General features: G+C 42.2%; 1 protein-coding gene across 4 annotated transcripts in view; it reads right to left on the reverse strand.

The window, feature by feature from the left end:
• Arhgap42 (Rho GTPase activating protein 42) overlaps positions 1-22,611 on the reverse strand; it is a 243,793-nt gene that overhangs the window by 184,557 nt on the left and 36,625 nt on the right. The window lies entirely within an intron of this gene.

A 22,611-nucleotide genomic window follows, 5' to 3' on the forward strand; every position in this document is an offset into this window, starting at 1 on the left:
GCCGAAGGCAAAAGGTAACCTGTGCAGAAGACTAGAGGAGTTTTGCACCTGGTGCTTCTTAGAAAAGACAGTAAGTAACATCCATTATTATCTTGATTCCTGCTCACACAGGTAGTAAAGCTAATGGGCCTTTCCAAAAAAGGGGCTGTGCAAAAACAGGCATTTACCAGGAGAATAACAGTAATAGCCATATCAAATAGTGTGAAGAGAGAGAGGGCACTCTGATTCTGATTCCTAGGATATGGTAAGCCAAGCTGTCTGTGAGTGCTCTTGCTAAGACCAGAGGGAAGCATGCAGTTTAACGTCTCTTATAGTCTGTCCCACACAGACTGTAAGGAAAGCTCATGCTATGCTGGCAGGACAAGATACCAGGGATTCTCCAATGAATGTCTTTCCTTCTCCCTCCCTCCCACCATCAAGAGACCTTCTGAGCCTCCTGTAATTCCAGATGAGCTACTTGGACACATGTGTCCTATGGAATCTGGGTATAAGCTTCCATTTTTCCCTAAACACCTTCTTAGCTCTATGAATTCCTGAACTACAAAGCAAAAGCTCTGCTGTTCCTTCACAGTCATTGCTGTGAATGCCCACAATGATTTTTATCCTCAAACAAGAAAGTGCCTGCTTACTGTGACACTAAATGCAGGCAAGCACTTGGACATCGGTCCTACAAGAAGGTTGATTGTTTTCCACCCCTATGGTTTACGGTAACTAGTGATACAGTGTGGGTAAGTTCTGTGACTGTGTTAGACAGTCATTCATAAGTAGATTTGGGGTTTTCGTGACTACACCCATTCCATAATCAGCAGCTGTTAAAGCAGGAGCAGAAACTGTAGGATGCTGGCTGCTGCTCGAAAGAAAGGGTCTTAGACATTCTTCTTATAGTAAGTGGAGACACAACACACAAAAGGGCCCAAGGATCCTAAGGTCATTTTGTTATGAAATATAATGTGGAGAGAAAGCCTGCCCATGCCAAGGTGTCCCCCTGAGAAATTATGCCATGCAACAGATCTGGCATAAGGGGGTTTATTGTGTGGTATAGGCGGCATAAGGACCTAGAGACAGGGTAAAGACAGACAAGTGAACATGTAGACAGGCAGACAAATGGGAGCAGAGTCATGAGGACAGAGAAGGGGTGGGGGACAGAGAAGGATAGAATGGGAGAGAAAGAAAGAAAGACTGGCCAGGGACACATGGGAACTGGGGTGGCCAGCAGTGCTTTTATATGCCACTCCCACTTCACCTGGTGGTGGCAGCTGATGGCAGCAGGTTATGACATAAGCCATTGCTAGGTCACTCTAAGGAGCCTAGTGGAATTGCCTGGATGCTAACACACTTTACCAAACTGGAGGCTTTTGGTTAAAAAACAAAATTACTACTGAGCCCTCTTACAAAAACTAATACTGTAAATAACCTGGTTAGAAATGTGCTGCCCAGAAAAGCTATCTGAAAAACTTTAAGAGATAATATAACAGATCCATATGGACCAGTACAGTGGTTTCTCTGGCCACTGGCCTCACTAAGTCTGTTTTCTTCCTCATTGGCTCTCTTGAAAACTATCCCCCAAAAAGAATAAGAGTACCTTATTTTTCTGCAATAAACTAACCTTGTCTACTATGTAATGCTTCATGTGTGTGCTCTGAATTCATTTGACAGACATCCCATGATCCAAGGAATGAAGGAATCTAGAGCAAAATTTCAGTAGCATCCATACCTCAATGTACTCATCTGCTAGGCTATGGTTTACCATTGGCTTCTATAAGGAATAGACAGGGTAGACAATGAACCAAAAAGTCTCCTGGCGACTGGAGAGCTCTGAGAACACCCTGAGTGTTTCCAAGGCAAGCATCTCAAAAAAAAGGGGAAAGGAAATTTCAGAGTGGCATAGCAAACCGCAGTCCCTGGAACATGCTCAAGAAATCAGAATTAGACATTTCAAGTGTCCCCTTTTGATGCAACAGGTATTACTGTGTGTCTCTGTGTAACAGATGAGTGTCTTTTTTTAAACTAGGTTAAGTTGGTCCTGACCCCAACCCCAATCCCAAGCCCTCCACAGTGCTTTTGGAAGCATATCAGTTAGGATTACATGCAGAAATCCAGACCTCAAGCAGGTAACAGGACAGTTCTAAGACTAAAGAGGAAAGGTTAGAGTTGGATGCACTCAGCTGCTGGTGGGTTTTGAATCCTCGATACCCCTCCTATTTAGTCTTACTTTGCAGCTGCCAAGGTTATAGTGAAATACCAAACAATAATGTCATCAAGGCAAAGAACTTATGTTTGCTGCTAGCAATGCAACACAAAAAATGTTGAATGCTCCCTAAACCGATAATCTTGGTTTTATCTCCTACTTGGCATATAATTCTAAACTATATAAAGCCTGATGTCCTTCATTTGTTTGAAAAATAACACAAGCTGGGGTTGTAGCTTAATGACAAAGGACAGACTTCTCATGTTCAAAGCCCCAAATTCAATCAGAACACTAAAAAAGCCAACATATAGAACAAAATCAGAGACACACGCAACTCCAATGTTGTCTAGATGAAGTCCCTAAATGAAAGTACAGCTTCAACTTCCTTAAAATAAAGATGACTAACATCATAAAATGAGCTCAGTTTTAAACCAAATTAAGGGCTAGGGCTATAGCTCTGGTTGTAGAAATGTTTGTGTAGCATCCACAGACCTTTGCTTTCTGTCCTCCACAACCCATGAAACAGATGTGGTGGTGCACACCTGGAAGCCCCTCCACAACCCATGAAACAGATGTGGCGGTGCACACCTGGAAGCCCCTCCACAACCCATGAAACAGATGTGGCGGTGCACACCTGAAAGCCCCTCCACAACCCATGAAACAGATGTGGCGGTGCACACCTGGAAGCCCAGCTCTCAGGATGTGGATTTGGAAGGATAGCATTGGCTACACAGAAAGTTGAAGGCAAGCTTGGGCTACATGAGATTATATTGTTTAAAAAATAATTATTTTTAAATGTATTATTAAATTTTAAATTGTCCCAAACAACAGAAAATCAATTCTTCCACTTGAATACAAAAGGAAAGATTAAACCACAAACCATGGGCTGGGAGATGGCTCAGCAGTCAAGAGCACTGCTCTTGCAGAGGATTCAGAGAACCCATATGGTAGCTTACAACCCTCTATAATTTCAGCCCCGGGGGTCTGTTTTCTTCTTCTGGCTGCCACTTACATCAGTCATTCATATGGTACACATCCACACATTCAGATAGCACATATTCATAAAACTAAAGAAGTAAACATTTAATTAAAAAACTTATGGACCATGCCATACAGAGGATCAAGCCCAGACACTGGGGTCTAAAGACAACCAAGAAAACCTGTTCCAGCTGGAGCCAGGGAAGAGACCACATTCATTTCCTAGGGAGCAATGTCACCCACAGTCAACATGCTTTGAGTGCCACACACAGTGTTTCCTTCCTAGCTGCCTGCCTGAGAGTTGTTTGTGGAGTGGCTTCCCAAGTATTCTCATTCAACTCGGAAGCCATGGCATTGCTTTTTATTCAGCAATAATAACCTGTACCACCCAGGAAGAGATAACACTAATGATACTCTGTAACCTCATTTCATAAGAGGAATACAAAGTCCCAAGTAAATATTTAATTATATTTCTATAAATATAACTATATTTTACACAGACTTAAAGCTTGAGATCTACCTATATTTTAGAAGAATCAATGGATTTACTATAAAGTTAGCCAAGTAAAATCTGCTTCTATGGGAACCCATATAACCTGTCCGTCCACTGTTATGAACCATGTTTCCAAACTGCAGTATTTCTAGGATTAATTCTCATTTTGGAGATGAAGCCCTGAATTACAGACTGGGTTGTGCATAGGCCACCAAGAAGACATAGAGGGTAAAGGAGCTCACAGTAGGAGAAGGCAGTATCTGAAAGTTCTCCTCTAATTTACCCACATGTGCTATCTGTGCTGTGCACACAACTCATCTGCAGTAAGTAAATAGATGATAGATAGATAGATAGATAGATAGATAGATAGATAGATAGATAGATAGATAGATAGATATCAGACAGACAAACAGACAGATGAAAGAAAAAAAGTCAGTGTCTGTTCACAACTTCACACAGGCTAGCATCATAAGAAGTTTACCAGAATTTTAACCCAGGGAGCCACGCCCGCGCTCCCAGCCTCTGCCACAGTCTGCCATCTTTGGATAGTGGTGGAAATTTAGAAGGCACAGTGCATCCTGCTGGGGAAGAACTATCATAGACATCAATAAAAACAGAAACTTGAGAGATACAGCCAGGTACCAGCAAAGCTAATAATTTCCTGAGTCCAGAAACTTCTAAAGCACAGCTTTGACAGACAGACCCAACCATACTATCAAAACTCACAGGCAGCAGAAAAATTTCACCATCTTAAATAAACCATGTTCTGTCTTGTAGTTAAGCTATCTTACCTCCTTCGAACATGTACTTAGGGACTGGAAAGATGACTCAATGGTTAAGAGCACCAACTGCTATTCCACAGGACAGGGGTTCAATTCCCAGCACCCTCATGGCAGCTTACAGATACTCCATAACTGCAGTTCTAGGGGATCTGACACTCTCACACCAAATGCACATAAAATGAAAACTATATATGTTTTAAAAGAACATATATTTAGTTCACACTCTAGAATAAAAATGGTCCTTTCAAGATTCCTCCATCTCTTCAAAAAGCCTCCCCTGTCTTCTTCCATCTTCACACTTTACCTCTCCCTTAACAAAGTATTATACATGGAGGCTTTTTGTATGCACACAGAGGCTCTGTAGTTTTTCTTCTATATCAGATGTGTGTAAACCTAACTTATCCAGCATATTTTAAACAGTACAATAAAGTGAAGAAGGGCTGTTACCCATGAATCTACCTAGTACCTGTCACATCTTGCCATTAGTACATGTTTAATGGTTGCAAGCACAGATTTATGAGAACTGGGTAAATAACTAAAACTCTCAGAGACCTTTTTCCTTCTATTCTCTTACAAGCCCGCACGTCCCATAGTTGCACTTTAAATGAGACATGTCCCGCCTTGTCTCATGTATTTGAATCCTGCCCTTATTGATGGTGCTAACTATGGAGAATATGGACACTTTAGGTAGTCTTGTTGGAGGAAGTATGGAGTGGGCTAGGAGAGGGGATAGGTATATATCCTTTGCTCCTGTAAAAACAAAAACAAAAACAAAACACCTTAGTTCATTAGTGATGACATATACATACAGGGAGGGGAAGGGGAAAAAGGAATAGAAAAGAAGAGAGGGGCAAAGATGAAGAAAGGGAAGAACTTTCATAAAGATTCCATTGTAGATAAGGTGCTGAAATGCTCATGGAAATGGAACAGAAGCTTTAGTTTAATACAAGCCACACAGCACATTACAGAACAGACCAAGTCGGGAGTCTGTCAGATAAGCCTCAGTTTTTAATCATCTCAGAGATGTTTTTAGGGTTCTCACATGTGTCAGCTTGTTCTATGCAGGAAAGTCCTAAGAAATCACGCTGGGCGTGGACCATCCAAGGAAAATACAATGGGACTCAGGGTTTCTACGGCTTTCACTTGAACAAAGTCTCTACATGATTGTTTTGCGAGTTTCTATTTTGTGTACTTGTCAGAAAATAATGGATGTTGGATAATTTGAAGAAATATTCCTCAGAAGACTCCAGGACAAAGCTCTGGGATTGTTAGTCACTCAATAAATGTAAAGTAAAAGAGAGTCAAGGAATGTCTCTCCCCAAGAGGCCACTACATTGCAATGGGCAAGCTGGTGGGAAACAGCACCATAGATAGAACTGGCAGAGGCCACACAGCCCTGACATGGCTCACAGTGCCCTGGAGGCTCAGAGAAGAACAGGATACCCAAGGCCACCTAGCTAGTCAGAGTCGGCTGTGTGCAGGGTGGAGCAACCAGACTCTTCGGCATTCAAAGAGGGTGAAAACCAGCAGTGCAGTGTGAATGACCTCATTCATTTCAGAAGAACATTCTGGATCTTCATTTCTGCACCCATTTGACATAGGATACATTCATTCCTCTCAAAGGCAACACACATCAGCAAAACATCTCTTTCTAGCATGCAAAGAAGTCATGTCTGAGCAAAAGTTAACTTCATCAAATCTCAGGTTTTTTGGAGAAAAACAAGACACTAACTCCATGCAAGACTGCTGAGGATATTATGTGAAATTTCGTAAGCATTCCAAACAAGTACTGACTCACAACAATCATTAGCTATTAAATCCCTATTTATTATGATAGCAGATACAGCAGATGAAATATTTTCATTGTAAGCATAACACATTTAATCTGGTATTCAATTCCTATCTTCAGGAGAGCTTCAGTAAAAATAAATAGTGGGACTGGCTGCTCGTGAAGACCAAACAGTCTGTAATCCCATGAATGCTATGTGTTTGGGAAGCTATTCCAGAAGATTCCAGCCTAAAAATAACAACAACAAGAGTCCAATACTTGCCCAGATTTTATCTACGATGTCTATAGAGCCATAAATTCCATAAAAATTAAAAAGGAAAAGCCACAAAGATTTCACTATTGCTACAACCCAAGTTAAAAACAGATAGCTCAAACGACAAAATAACCACACATCTTCCTACCCTAGGGAAAATTCTTGAAAGAGTGAATGCCTGTGGGAGACTGCAGCTCCCCCAGGTTCTTTGCTTGCTTTCATAACCATGCCTCTTCTCTCTGCTTGAGACGGGATCTTACAGAACCCATGCTGAACTCAGACTTAATGCATAGTCAAGGAGGACCTTGAATTCATGAGTGCTGGGCAGTCCCATACCAGGTATGGATGCTTGTTGTGGACCCAGGACTTCCTGTGTGCTTGACAGGCCTTCTAACTATAGCTGTCACCCTAGCCCTCCACAGTTGCAGCCACTTTTCTCTGGAGCACATACCGAGATCAAGACTTTGAGCAAGACTTTGTGTTGCCTTTACTCAGACATTCACCAGCCTACTGTCAACTCTTAACAATTTATTTCCTTTTTCCATCCATGCCTTCCTGGCATCATATATTAAAGATATTTGCTGTTGAAGAATGGTTCGGCTACTTTCATTCCCTGCAAAGCCACACACAAAGCTGTTGTCTTCTGGATTATCATCTTTCTCCTATAGGTCTGTTGTTTTTATTTCAGAGAGTGGCTTTGTGTCATTCTCCCCCACTCCACCTTTATTGAAATTATATTTCCCCTCATGAGATGGAACCCCATGTGCAATGCTGTTTCAAAGCACTGAAGCGGGCAAGAACCTGAGACGAGATAGGTCGTGAACCTACGAGAAAACCTAATACCACTGCTGTGCTAAAGAAACACAGCAATACAATGACTCCTAATGGAATTCTGCTGTAGATATTTGCCTTGCTCAGCCACAATCAGAGACGCTTCTTCCTGCAAACAATTGGAACAAATACAGAGACCCAAAGCTAGTCAATGTGCAGAGAATAAGAGACCTTAGAACACTCAGTCTCAAGTGTGATATCTCCATCAAATCCCTCCCTCTGGAGCTCAGGAAACTGCAGAAGAAGAGTTGGAAAGAGGATAAATGCCAGAGTGAACAGAACCAAGGCTTTCTAGCCACAAGAGGGCTAGTGGACGTATGACTGCACCACTGTGATGGCTAATGCTGAATGACCCAGCAGTGCACTTCAAGGGGATGTTTAACAATTACTTGTGTTGTTATTGTCCTCACCATTGAGCTTTGGCTGAAACACCTTAGGTGGGTTTTCATTTTGTAATTACATGTATTGACATCCATAGGCCCTCAGCCACCCCAGGCAATAACCACAAAAGGATGAAGAACCTTCCTCCACAGGACTTGGACAACCAGCTAAGCAGAGCAGATCTTAGGGGTCAGTGTAGTTATTTATGGAACGTAAACGGAACCCTCTCTATACCTAGAAAAGATCATTTAGCGATAAGAAGGCAGTGAGTATTCCCAAACTTACCTCCAGCTATGAACTGCGCTGTGAGAAACAAAGAAAAGAAAACCAGAGTCCCAGGAAACTCTGCTGAGTGAGACAGATACTGAATCCGGTGGGCGGGGTCTGAGCAGCCGAATGGCTACAGGTTTTCTTTAAAGTCAAAACATTGTTAAAAAGGCATTAAACCATCAATACTGGCTGGTTTTGTGTGTCAACTTGACACAAGCTGGAGGTATCACAGAGAAAGGAGCTTCAGTTGGGGAAGTGCCTCCATGAGATCCAGCTGTGGGGCATTTTCTCAATTAGTGATCAAGGAGGAAGGACCCCTTGTGGGTGGGACCATCCCTGGGCTGGTAGTCTTGGGTTCTATAAGAGAGCAGGCTGAGCAAGCCAGGGGAAGCAAACCAGTAAGAAACATCCCACCAGGGCCTCTGCATCAGCTCCTGCTTTTTGACCTGCTTGAGTTCCAATCCCAACTTCCTTTAGTGATGAACAGCAATGTGGAAGTGTAAGCTGAATAAACCCTTTCCTTCCCAACTGCTGCTTGGTCATGATGTTTGTGCAGGAATAGAAACCCTGACTAAGCGACCATCTGATCAACATCCATTATTATAGAAAAAGATATGGTTTCTGTTTTCTTTCAGCATCTTCCAGTTACAAATAGGTCTTATTAAAAAAAAAAAAAAGTTCTGAAAGTCCTGTATGATTTTTTTCACACCTTTAATCCTAGTACTCAGTAGGAGAGGGTGGGCAGATCTGTGAGTTAAAGGCCAGCCCAATCTACAAAGTGAGTCTCAGGCCAGCCAGAGCTAATAGAGACTCTTTATGTCAGCAAAAGAAAACAGCATAGGTTTAGTATACATGAAGACTCAGGGTATCTGTCCTTGGCTGGCATGAATTCTGCTCTGAGATCATGGTGCCAGGTCACATGACAAACTAATGCCCACAGCGCTGACCCCGCTACTCTTGGCTTCTGGCCTTCTGTCCAGTGGATAACCTCATGTTCATGTCACACATCCTATAAAGAGCATGTTTTTTATGTGATGCTGGGGGTGGAACATAGGCCTTAGTATGTTATAGTCAAGTGTTTCACTACCAAGATACAGTCCCAGTCTCCAAATTTAACAACTTAAATTCTGAATCTCCATTTAGAATTGCTTATAACTGCATGATAAAAGGGGCACAAATTAACTTTAGACAGGTTAGCAGAAAAAAATGATCAGAAAAAAAAAAATTCTTTCTTACTAAGGTAATGAGTTTTTATTTAATTGTTGTGGTTTAAATATAAGTACAGGTTTTACCAATCTCTTTCTACATTTTTTAAGTTTTATTGTATATGCATATGTTTAGGGAAGGGGGCATACGTGCAGGAAAGTTCACTCACCATGGCACATATGTGGAGATCAAAGGACAATTTACCAGAGAAAGGCAGTTAACATCATTTATTATATGGGTCTCAGCTATAGAACTCAGGTCTTCAGGCTTGGCAGAAAGTAGTTTAACCCACTGAGACATCTCGCTAGTCTTTACTAATACCTTTAATGGGCTGTAAAATGCCCCAAAGGTGTAGCTCAGTGGTGGATCTGTTGTCTAGATTTTACAAAACCCTGTTTCTTCTGGATATGATAATACCCACCTTTAATACCAGGAGTCTGGGCAAAGGTGTGCTAATCTCTGGGTGTTCCAAGCCAACCTGGTCCACCTAACAAGCCCCAGGCCGTCCAAGGCTGCATAGTGGGACCCTGTCTCAAAAACAAACAAAAACACATCCCTAGGTTTTATCCCGAAAGACAAAGGATGAATGAGAGGGGGACAAAAGAACAGAGGAGAAAGTGCGAGGCAAGGAGAGAGATGGGTGGGTAAAAGACAAAGCCAAACCTTTCAACCTATTGAGAGGATAAGGCCAACAGCCAGTTAAAGGCACGGACTGCCATGGCTGACAACTTCTGCCGAATCCCGGGAACCCATGGTAGAAATAAAGATGAGTCCCCTGAAAGTTGTTCCCTGACCTCCACAGTGCAGGGCAATGGTATGTGTACGCCCATCCGCACCACAAAATCAAGTCAATGAATAAAGAGAGAGAGAGTGGAATCTTCAAAAACATATATGTAGGGAAGTACTCAATTAAAGAACTTAACTCCAATAAGTGTTTCAATGAAATAAATAAACACTCACTGGGATTTGTTTTAAAGTCTGATGACTCAGTAACTCCTTCCTTCCTGGATGAGTTTTGTTTATACCCATAGGCAATAAACTGGTACAAAATTTTAAGCAAGGTCTCTGATGATGTGACAATTCAACCTTAAGGGGGCATGTTGCCTTCAGGATAAATAACTAGAATACAATTATTTCTTACTGTAGTTTCTAGAAAGAGGATGTTATTTTTCCTGTTCATGCTCTCTTAGCTGCGGTGTGGTTCTTTTCCAGGCGGTCTTACAAAATCATTCCCATGGGACCATGAAGAAAAACACAAGCCCCATTTCTAGCCCCACCGCTTTCAGTATTAGAACAATCATGGCCACAGCCCTATTCTGCTTATCAGGACGCAAAATTACTTAATAATGTGTTGTTCACATAATCCTACAATGTATCTGAATTTGCTCTGTCCTCAGTTCTTGACTGCAGGATATACACATCCTATTTTAGGGCCACACAGAAAGAACCTTACTGGATGCTTTAGGTCTCAGTACTTTCCATGTGCCAAGCACAAATCTGGCTACTTAACAGTAAGCAAATGTAGGTTAGTTGATTTTGCTGCATTTTTCCAGCTTTCATCCCAACTGAAGGAAAGCAGTAAGCTTGTGTGCCAGGTCCTAATGGTAAATGCTACTCAGAAAAATAAATGAGGGAGGAGCGCAGAGGAGTTTGCAAATGGACTAAGCATGGCAGGTGGCTGAAGAGCTACTAAGAAGATCTGAAATAAAATGATTAGGAATCAAGAACCAGCTTTGTCATGACATTCAAGAGTCAAATGTTTTATCTGAATAGAATTCTCCTTGTTTTCCACCTCCAGCCAATAGGCTACTACTGTCACTGTCTTCTATGCCTTTAATGGGTCTAGAAGTGGTTACATTAAGAAGTGGCTTTCACAAGTTGAAAAGCTGTCTTCTCAGCTCCACTGGATAGGGATGTGTTCTGTCTGCATTGCCTTTAACCCTGCAGAACTCTCAGGGCGCTGGCACTCCAAATTTGCTTTGTGACCCAGGAAGATAGAATTGTTTAAGAAAGTTGATACAGTGTGTGTGTGGTGGGGATGTGGGTGTAGGTGTGGGGTGTGTATGTGAGTATGTGCACACATGTGCACAGGTGTTTCTTTGGGTGCCTGCATCAGCCTGCTTGCTTACAAGGTCCAGAAGAGTATGACAATACCCTCCAGTACCACTCCACCTCTTTCCAGTTTACTCAGTCCCTTATTGAACCTGGAACTAGGCTGGCAGTCAACATGCCCGTGTGAGCCTGCTGTCTCTGCCCCTACAGCAGTGTGGATCCAGGCCTGACTTATGTGGGTGTTGTGATCAGAACTCAGATCCTCATCAGCAAGTGCTCTCAACCATTGAGCCATCTCTCCAGACCTCAATAAAAACCTATTTGACTAAAACAAGTACTGTGTGAGAACAGACCCATCAAATGAATGACTTACTTTATATTTATAATTTTTATTTATTATTATTTACTAATTATTATTGAGTTATCTATAATCTTTGTAGGAAGGAGCTTTCTAGGACATCTCTCAAGCCTTTACAGCTCACACTGCTCATGTACCCAGCTGGGCTGCCTACAACTCATGTTTTAATTCCAGCTCAAAAGGGCTCAATACATCTGGCCTCCATACAAATACATACATACACATGCACACATGAACACGCATACATGCACACACACACACACACACACACACACACACACGCAGGCACGCACGCACATGCACATGCACATGTATGCACATATGCCTACAACCCCAAATCTCAGGAGGCTGAGGCAAGAGAAACTATACAGTGAAGTACAGACTAGCCTGAGCTACACAGCAGAGGGACCTAGCCTCAAAAAACAAACCACTGAAAACCAATCCCAGCATTCAAAGCTTCGCATTGTTAAGAAGGTACAGGTTTGAAGTTTTAGAGTTCTGAAGAAAGCCAGATTTCAAAGGTATGGAGCTCAAAACACTCCATCTCTTTGTTAAGCTTGGATTGTCACAGTGACCTCCGGCAGGCTGCCTACATGCAGTCTAATTAACCCTGACATTCCAGAAGACATCATTGCCCCAAAGTCTCTATTTTTCCCAGCAACAAAATAATTAGGAACAACTCATCTTCCTGGGTGTGGGAAGCTCCACAGCCAGACAAAAGTTGCTCAAGTGGACACAGTTGGGATTCCTGGGGTGTCTGCTGAGTAAGTTTTCTTCCCTCTGTAAGTCTCAACTCAGCTGCTAATGACAGATCACTGGAGTGCAGGAGAGTTAGTAGCTCCAGGAAAGAGCTCTGTGTTTGGGGACTGGGTGTCACTGAGCTTTGCCATCACGCTGCTTTGTAATACGTTTCAATATTAAATGGGCAGAACTTGCCTTCTCAGCCACTTACAGAATAGTCATCCCTCATAAACAGATAATACACTAGCAATTAACGACCTAAGGGGCTAGAAGTATGGCTCAGCAGTTAAAAGCACTTATTGCTCTTACAGAGAACCCAGGCTCAATCCCCAGGTACCCATATGGTGCCTCACAACCATCCATAACTCCAGTCCCAGGGAATCAACACCTTCCAAGATCTCCATGGGCACCAGGCACACATGCTCATATATACATTCAGGGAAACACTCATACACAGACAAATCTTAAAGAATCTTTAAAGTATTACTTAATAAAGGTATACATAATCTATAAACAGTTTTAATACTGTTCTTAATCGTTATTGCATTTTATTAGTGTGTGTGTTTGTGTGTGTTTGCATGTGCTTTCATACATGCGCCACGACATATGTATGGAGATCAAAGGACAACTTTTGGAAATTGGAAATTGGTTCTTTCCTTCTACCATGTGAGTCCCAGTAATCAAACTTAGCTCATCAGGCTTAGCAACAAGTGCCTTTACCTGCTAAGCCACTCCCTAGCCATAAGATTAAATGAAATCACAAAGGGTTAAGTGATGTTGGGGTGTTCTGGCACATTCCAGTGAACTCTATCTCATAAAACTAAAACAAACAAAGAAACAAAATGGTAAATGGTGTAATGAAATGAGATTTTTCACTACTATGTTAAAAAATAGTATCATAAATTTGTAGACATACAGAACATCCAGGTGTTATTTAAGGCACTCTAACAATAGGTTTGACTTGCACATGGGATCAATATTCACTCCTGATTCTGTTACCTGGGAAATTAGCTAAGCCTTGCTCCTTTATTTCCTATGTAAAATGGAGGAAAAAAAAACCCATATGGATTATTTTCTCTATAGCATTTCAGTAAGATAGGTGGTACAATAATGGCTTGAAAAAAATCTCATCATGTGCCTTTAAGGTAATACAGATCCATGCAGTTCATCAGTTTAAAAGTGGAATTAAAAGTGGAATATGGACTTTAAAATACAATGAAATAATAAAGAACAATTTTTTTTTTTTATCTTTCTCAAATCACTGCACAGTGAAAGACAGGATTGGGCTGACTCAAGAGGTATGTACTAAAATCTTCAATTTTAAAATGTAGGCTGTTGGGCTTTTTTAAAAACCCCAAATAGTTCCAAAATTGCTTTAGTGTTTCAAAATGGAATAGGATAGCAGAAAATGAAGTCTGTAAACATGTGGGAGAATGAGTTTATTGAAAACAAGTCACAGAATGCACAGTGTAAGTAGAGAATAATGATCTTTGTGCCCTGACTTCCAAAGCAGCCCAGGCCCCACCACTCCACAGTGTCCCTTCTTGTTTTCTGTGGAAGAGCCGGGCATGGTGCCAACATACTCCGCATCTTAACCAAGGCAGTGGCTTATGGCTTCTCCTTTCAAATGTCATTCATTATAAAATATTTCCAAACTTTAAAAGAACATTCATTGTACTAGCATGTGAAAAAGTCCCTTTGCCATAACCATATTGCTCATATACAGCCGTGATACTTCTAGAGACTCAACACTTCCGTTTGGTTCAAGAATACAACGAGAGCTGAATACATTGAAAACCTACATATACTCCATAGGCATTTTAAGCTTGCCACCTAGCACCTCACTCCATTTAAGCTGTATGTGTAAAACAATATATCTGGGTGAGTTTGCAATTGTTTCCTGCTTAAGTGTACTTTATTATTAGATATGAGAGTGATGTTCCTTGAGTTGGTTTTGTATTTGTTTTAATTAGCTTGTTTTTTGTGATTAATTCTAATCATTAACCTGATATAATCTTGAACCACCTGGGAAGAATGTCTCAGTGAATGATTGTCTAGATCAGATTAGCCTCTGGGAAAGTCTGTGGGGACTACCTTGATTACTTTGAGTTGGGAAGATCTGCCTACTGTGGGTGGCATCACTCCCTAGGCAGGAATTCCTGAACTGCATGATAGTGGAGAAAGTGAGTTGAACACGGCATGCCCTCATTCATCCTCTCTGCTTCTTGACTGTGGCTATGATGAGATACTTCAAGTTCCTATCACCTTGACTCCCTACAATGTAGAACAGCAATCTATAACTGTGAACCAAATAAACCCTTTCCGGTTTATTTGTTATTATCCAAGTGTTTAATAAAGCAATAGGAAATAAAATGTAAGACAGAAATTTGTATCAGAAGTGGGATCATTGTTGTGATCAAATGACTGTGTGGGTCACAGGCTTTTGGAACTGGCTTGCATGAGGAACACAGAAGAGTTTGGCGCTTTGTGCTAGGAAAGTCCAAAAATGCTTCCGGTAGAGCTTTACGAGGTAGGTCTCTGATAGGTCAAGTACATTAGTGGAGTGGGAAGGGGGAGATTTGAGCCTTAATATCCTCGAGCTACTTCCTGTTTTCTTTCCACTTTCAGACTACAGACATACTGTGACAGACCTGCCCCATGTTTCTCTGGCATGACTTCCCATCACAATGACTGCGTCCCCTCCAGAACCCTAGGGCACAGTAAGCCATTTCTCCTTCTATAATCTTGTCAGGGTATTTGTATCAGAAAAAGAGAAAAGCAACTAAGGCAGATCTCACCTTACTTGCTCAGCCTGCACACCTGAGGCTTAAGCTCCTGGTTCTCCTGACTCCTGCCCAAACGTTGGCATGACATGTGACACCGAGTTAGACCTTTTTGGTCTTTTGCTTTGTTCTCGTTGTGATACAAGATCTTATTGTGTTTTCCCAGTTGTCCTGGAAGTGTAGGCGGCTCTTGAACTAGAGGATGCTGCTGTGCTACAATGTCAGTATCTTTCTCAAGCACCGAGATAATACTCATATGAAGCTTTAATGGAACACAAGCATTGGAGATGCTCACATGTGTTTCAAAACTTTTTAATGGCAATAGAAAATGAGCTTAAGTCAGTGGCAAATTTACTATTTGGGACCAAAACCATTCAGCTGCAATAGAGCTGTCGTTTAGTTATTTCTTTGGTAAAGATTATCTGCATTACAGATGGACTTGTCAGTTGCTAGTGTGTTATAGGTACAGAAAAGAGGCTACATGTAGGTTTCATATTGAACCAACTATTCTATGTATGAATGTATGTATATATGTATATACATCACTGATTATCTCCTTCAAAATGAAACACAGGTGGTATGAGAGATAGCCTGGTGGTTAGGAGCACTTGATGCCTTTGCAGAGGACTTGGGCTCAGTTACCAATATTCACATGTGGCTCACGACCATCTGTTACTAGAGATCCAGGGGACCCAATGCTCTCTTCTGGCTTCCAAGACATGCACACATATAATGTGTGTGTGTGTGTGTGTGTGTGTGTGTGTGTGTGTGTGTGTGTGTGTGTGTGTATGTGTGCGCACGCGCGCGCGTGTGCACGTGCACGTGCGCAAACATCCACACATAAAACAATATATTAATTTTCAATAAACAATGCAAAAAATATAATTTATAAAAATTAAGAAAAGTACAAATCACTTTCATTTCAAAGGAATCAGGTTGCTGACACACTTAGCTCACACAGGACAGTTGGGCATTTTAGATTACAGGAGCAATGACAATAACACACTCCTCCTGTTCCTGTGTTAAGTCCTTGTGCAGAGTGACCAGCTCTGAGAAGCATGAATGACTGAGACTCAACACTATTTCAATCTCGGGGTCACCTCCCTCTCTTACAGCTTTAAAGAACATACAGGATGACCCAGGTGGCAGTGTGACAAGTGCAATTAGTTAAGGCTGTAACACTAGCACATGCGTTGCCACACCACAAACAAGTTCTTGCCTCTCATCCAGGAGGGAATAGTCTGCTGGAGAATAAAACATTATTGTCTTCAATAGAATCAACATTGCATTAGCCCTTGGCCACCCGTGAGGAGGAGGCAGAAAGAGGTGTTTCAAAGCCTGGGTAAGAACTGATTTCAGGGAGAAAAAGGAAAGGAATTCCATCCCCCTTCTGCTAGAACATCTGCTGTCACCCTTCTATTTCCTGAAAAGGTCACAGAGGTTCCCTCCAGTTTGCTTGTTTAAAAAACTGAAGAACGCATTTAGAAAGGCTGGAAGTCTCTACTTGGAATAGACACCCTGTGGCTTTCCCTCCAAGTCTGGGCATGTCCGTACAGCACCCGACCATCAGTCATTAGACAATGACAGGTGAAGCTACTCTTAGGATTAGCTAAAGACAAAACAATGGTTTTCAGATTAAAAAAAAATACTTCCCACACTAGGTTATTTTATATCATCAACTTAATCTCTACTTTTATTTTGGGGTACTGTGGGAAAACAGTCCCTCACAGAAAATCTGCTTAATGGACAATATCTTATATCAATGTTCCCTACTCATCACTCAGTTGGTATGCTAATTATTCAGAACCCAGGAAGATGCTGCACTTAAAATCTAGGCATTCAAGAAGCATCAGTCTCCCAGAGGGGACACAGAGAGAAGGAAAGGAAAGGAATGTGCAAAGGTCGCTCATGTGACAGGCGCACAGAGCAGAAAACAGTACTGAGTTCATTTCTTTCCCACACTCAGTCTTCATCACTCACTCAAACTCCAGGCCTTCCCAGACCGCCTAAGGTCTTTCAGGAGGCCCCAGGTCTCACTAGGGCCCAACTCAGACACACTCGTCCTTGTCTCTCACATGTACTCTGTGAAACATCCAGACAGCCCATCAGATAAGTCCGTCTTCTTTCCTGAAGCAAGCCCAGTTATCGGAAGCCACATGCCCTTGCTCCAGGGTTTCATACAGAACCTTTTCACTACCCATGTCTTCTTAGGACAAGAGATAAGAATCGTAATACTCTGCTTACATATACACAGCACACCCACACATGAACACAGGCATGTGGCTGTCTGGAATACATTTGGAGAAATGCGTCATTAGGAGATTTAGCCACTGCATACTTACATAACCCCAGATGGTACAGTCTGCCACATCTATGCTACACAGGAGTGAAATCATATATATGCATATAGTCAGTTGTTGACCAAACACTGTTAAACAGCTCATGTAGCAATATGTGTTTTACAACAACCTATTTATTAGTAAAGATCCAAAACCATAGCAGCCCTGTGTCAAACTCTAGAAGTGGCTGAACCTTTCCCAGAGCAGAAGAGTGGAGCCTGAACCATAGCAGGTCACAGGAGGTTCCAGGTCTCCTCCTTCATTCCAAACCTGAGGTGCACAGCACCCCAGCGAAGCCTTCCTTCCTTCACCCATTTGCTCTCACCCCAGAACTCACTCCTCATAGGCTGCCTTCCTAGTAGGTTTGAATCCCATTTCCACTAGGGACTAGCTTTTTCTGTCTCAGCCAGATTGCTTAAGCTCTTCTTCAGAGTCTCAATTTTCTATCTACAGAAGAAGTGTTGTTTGAAAGATTAGGAAAATAAATTTATAAGTTTCCTCATCGAATATATTTTCTCCTCTTCTATAGGAAAAGAAAAAGAGACATGTGCAAACTGGCAAAGGAAGGGGGAGGGGTTAGGAGTCAGTTAGATAGCCAGGTTCCCTTTAATGTTGTTGTTGTCTGTGTTTCTCGGTGATTTGGACTTTTAAAAATATTTTTTGTTTACCTATTTTTTACTTATTCACTTTATATTCTGCTCACTACCCCCTCCTGGGTACCCCCTCCCATAATCCTTCCTCACACCCCTCCGGTTTTGTATTTTAAAGAGGCAGGGTCTTGAGTAGCCCAGGTTATCTGTGTAGCTGGGGAGGATCCTTCTGCCTCTTTCTTTCTGCCTGCTGGAACTGCAGAAATGCACCTCCGTGCTTCCCTTTACATGCACTGAGGGAACAAACCTAGGGCCTTCATGCATGGTAGGCAAGCGCTTTAGAAACTTGCATACTCAGCCAGCTGCACACGGAAACTGCACTGAAACAACAGTATCTAAAATGTTTTAGCATTTTAGACTTCACCAAAACATGAAAAAGTCCAGAAATTAATTATACAAAAACACTAACCCAATACAAAGGTTTTAGGGAGTCCCAAAGAATTAACAAGCATTCCAACTTTTAGGTCAATATTAAGAAAATGGAATTCCATTAAAAAAAAAATAACTATCCTGCCTCCAGACACATCTCCCACAGAAATATTTTCACATAGCCGCCGCTCTAGGTAAAGGGTGGCTGGACCATGGGTCGGGTGCTTTGGGCAGCTGTGTGCTCGGGTGGGGCATGAAAGGAATGAATGTGGTTATCAAGGCGTTTCTGAGTAAGGAGCCCTTGGAAGGAGATGACAGTGAGGGGTCATGGGAAAAGAAGTTCCCTTCACCCCACTTCCTGGCGGGTTTCACAGTGTACAGGCCATCAGCAACTGATGTTTACCAAAGGGAACTGAAGAGGGGGCTCTCTGTGTGGGGGAGGGACAACGAAGTCCACAGATACAGGGCTTACTCTTATTACATTACACTTTAAAAACGCTAGACACGGTTTGCCGGCTTTAGCACATTTCACCACACCAAATATTTAATCCCTAGAGCTTTTATAAATCCAGATAAATCAAGAAATTCTTCAGTTAATCACACAAATAAAATTCAATGAAGGGAAAAGACAATGTTCATTGTATCCTTTTCAGAGCAATATGTTTACAATCTGAGGTTACTTCCAGTGTCCTAAAAAGAAATATCTCTGGATTACAAATGCGGAGTTCTCCTGGAGCTAGAGAAAGTACCCAAGGAGCTGAAGGGGTCTGCAACCCCATAGCAGGAACAATATGAACTAACCAGTACCCCCAGAGCTCATGTCTCTAGCTGCATATGTAGCAGAGGATGGCCTAGTCAGCCATCAATGGAAGGAGAGGCCTTGGTCTTGCGAAGATTCTATGCCCCAGGATAGGGGAATGACAGGGCCAGGAAGTGGTAGCGGGTAGGTTGGTAATCAGGGGAAGGGGGGAGGGGATAGGGGATTTTCGGAGAGGAAACTAGGAAAAGGGATAGCATTTGAAATGTAAATGAAGTAAACATCTAATAAAAAAAAGAAAGAAAGAAAAAAGGACTTCTGGTTGAAACAAGCTTGCTGGGGTTGGGGGGGGGGGAACAGTTGGAAATAACCTGAATTTCATAAAAATCCAAGACTACTTTAATCAACAAAAGCCCCTTACATTATGATTTCTTTGAAAAACTCAGTTGAGAAATATTAAACAATTAACAAACCTTTTGACAATATTGCCAACTTCGCTCTATTTTTAAAGGAGTCTAAGCTAGTCATGGAAGCTCAAGCTAAGCACTTGGGAAATGAAGACAGGAAAGTCAGGAATTCAAAGCCAGCCACAGCCCCATCGTGAGTTCAAGACTTAGGCCAGCCTGGTCTACAGAGTGAGTTCCAGGACAGCCAGAGCTACACAGAGAAACCCTGTCTCAAAAAAAANAAAAAAAAAAAAAAAAAAAAAAAAAAGACTTGGCTTAACTACATAAGACCTTGTCTTAAATTCTTAGGAAGGAAGGAAGGAAGGAAGGAAGGAAGGAAGGAAGGAAGGAAGAAGGAAGGAAGGGAGGGAGGGAGGGAGGGAGGGAGGGAGGGAAGGGAAGGAAGAAAAGAAGAGAAGGAAGGAAGGAAAGGCCGAATGTGTACACATTCTATGGGTCTTTGTCTTAACCCTGGGAGTCTAAAAGAGTACAAGTCCACTTCAAAAAGATCTCAAATGAGGGTTGATCTCAAGAAACAGCTTGTCTCTTCAGTTCCAGTACATATTTTCTTTGCAGTTATGAATTTACCAATGGAAACAGGACTCAGTGCCTAGGCTTGAATGTTATTAAACAGTCTGACAGAATGTGGAGCATCGGCCTCACTGCGGAATGCAATGGGCTTCATTTCCCTCCTGCTTCTTAAAGAAAAGAGCATCAAAATATTCAAAAGCATGAGCTGTAATAACAAACAGATCTCCACATACTTACTTTATTTGTAAAGTAAATTTTCCATCATCTTTTTCCATCATCTGAGTGGCAATTATCAGTTCCTAATAGCATCCTCTTCACTATATCAAGGTGAAAATGTGGCCTGCAGACTTCATGCATACTACTCTGATAAAACATCTCCTTACATAAAAGCAGTTAAGGGACCTGTTCTAGTTTGCTCTGTGATGAACGCCAGGCTCAAAGGCAATCCTGTCAGGCACAAAAGGACTTATTTCATCTTACATTACCAGGTTATAGTCCATCACTAAGGTATGACAAGGCAGAAATCTGAAGGGCACACCATGGAGGAAGGTAACTAGCTGTTTCATGCTCAGCTAGCTCTAATGCAGTGTAAAGAACTTAGGGACGGTGTAACCCACAGAAAGCTGTATCCTCCCAGCTCAACCATCAGTCAAGACAAGCTCTCATGAGCATGTGCATAAACCCATCTGACTTGGGAAATCCCTCAATTGAGAGTCTCTCTGGGCTGTGTCAACTTAGCTGAATCTAACCACTACAAGACTAATGTACAATGGTCTGATTAACCTGCAAAAACGAGAATGTATTTGCATATAAGATTGGCTAAGTTTCTCTGCTTAAAAAATTTAAACCAAAGTCACTTCCTTTGGGTACAGTTTTTTAAAATGTTTCTTTTGGGATCTACTCATTTTACTTTATATGTGTTGTGATTATGGTTTTGTTGCTGCGAGAGACACATGACCACAGCAGCTCTTATCACGGAGAACATTTCATTGGAGCTGGCTTACAATTTCAGAGTTTTCATACATTATCATCATGGAGGGAAGAGTGTTGGCATGTAGGCAGACATGGTGCTGGAAAAAAGACCTTAAAGTTCTACATCTTGACCTGAAGGCATCAGGAGACCATGTGCCACACTGGGAACGACTTACACATAGGAGACCTCAAAGCCCACTCCCGACAGTGACATGCTTCCTTTATCAAGACCACACCTATTCCAACAAGACCACACCTCCTAATAGTGTCATACCTGTGGGCCAAATATTCAAACACACGAGTTCATAATGGCCATGCCTACTCAAACCACCATAATATGTATGAGTGTTTTGCCTGCATGTGCATCACACGCATGCCGACTGCCCACGGAATTAAGAAGAGGACCTCAGATGCTTTGGAAATGGAGTGACAGATTATTGTGAACCCATGTGAGTGCTGGGAACTAAACCCTGTCTCTGCAAAACCACCAAATGCCCTTAACCACTGGGCCACCTATCCAGTACCTGTGTGTGTGTGTGTGTGTGTGTGTGTGTGTGTGTGTGTGTGTGTGTGTGTGTTTGGAGGTCAGAGAACAACTTCAGGGAGTCAGTGCTGTTTAGTCCTAAAAGAAAGATGGCACCAAGCTGTCCTCACACAGCTGCTTCCTCAGATACCATGATGCTGCAAGGCTCCAAACTCAACAGCTCCCAACAGCAGCATCTAACTGGACAAGCTTCTCTGTTCTCTCAGTGAATATTGGCCCCTCCCACATTTGAGTTCCAGTCTATGTTAAAGAAATTCTTCTCTCCACCCCTGCTCTCCCCATAATTAGCATGAAAGATGATAGGGGCATACGTAAATAATTGACTCTGAAGTATTAGATCACTATAGCCCAGTCAGCAACACGCCAGCTACTGAGACTACACGATTAACACTGACTCCAACACTGAGAATGTATGTGGTAGGGAGCTAAGGAACATATTGACTATTCTCCCTGTTATTTCCCTCCCCATCAAAAACAACAAAAATTTACATTAGGCATAAAAATAAAGTCTTTGACACCTTGCAACCACATACTCTGTGGAAAACACAAATGGTTCCGGGTCTCAGTTCACAGTTTATACGGATTGTAAACTGAGAGAGAAATCACTGTGTGTCTTCTGTACAATAAGGTAGGCAGAGGAAGGGCCTGACTGATGTGTAAGTCAGAGGCTGACTTAGTAGGATGCACCTGCAATCCCAGAGCTTGAGGATGGAAGCAGGAGAACCAAGAATTCAAGGACATTATCGTAAGTTCTAGGCCAAGGCCAGCTTGAGACTTGGGGGTGGGGGGGAGAGAGAGAAAGAGAGAGAGGGGGAAGGAGGGAGGTAAGGAGGGAGGGAGACAGGAGAGGGAGGGAGGGAGGGAGAGAGAGAGAGAGAGAGAGAGAGAGAGAGAGAGA

Source organism: Mus pahari, chromosome 10 (genome assembly GCF_900095145.1).
Source record: "Mus pahari chromosome 10, PAHARI_EIJ_v1.1, whole genome shotgun sequence".
Classification (NCBI taxonomy): domain Eukaryota; kingdom Metazoa; phylum Chordata; class Mammalia; order Rodentia; family Muridae; genus Mus; species Mus pahari.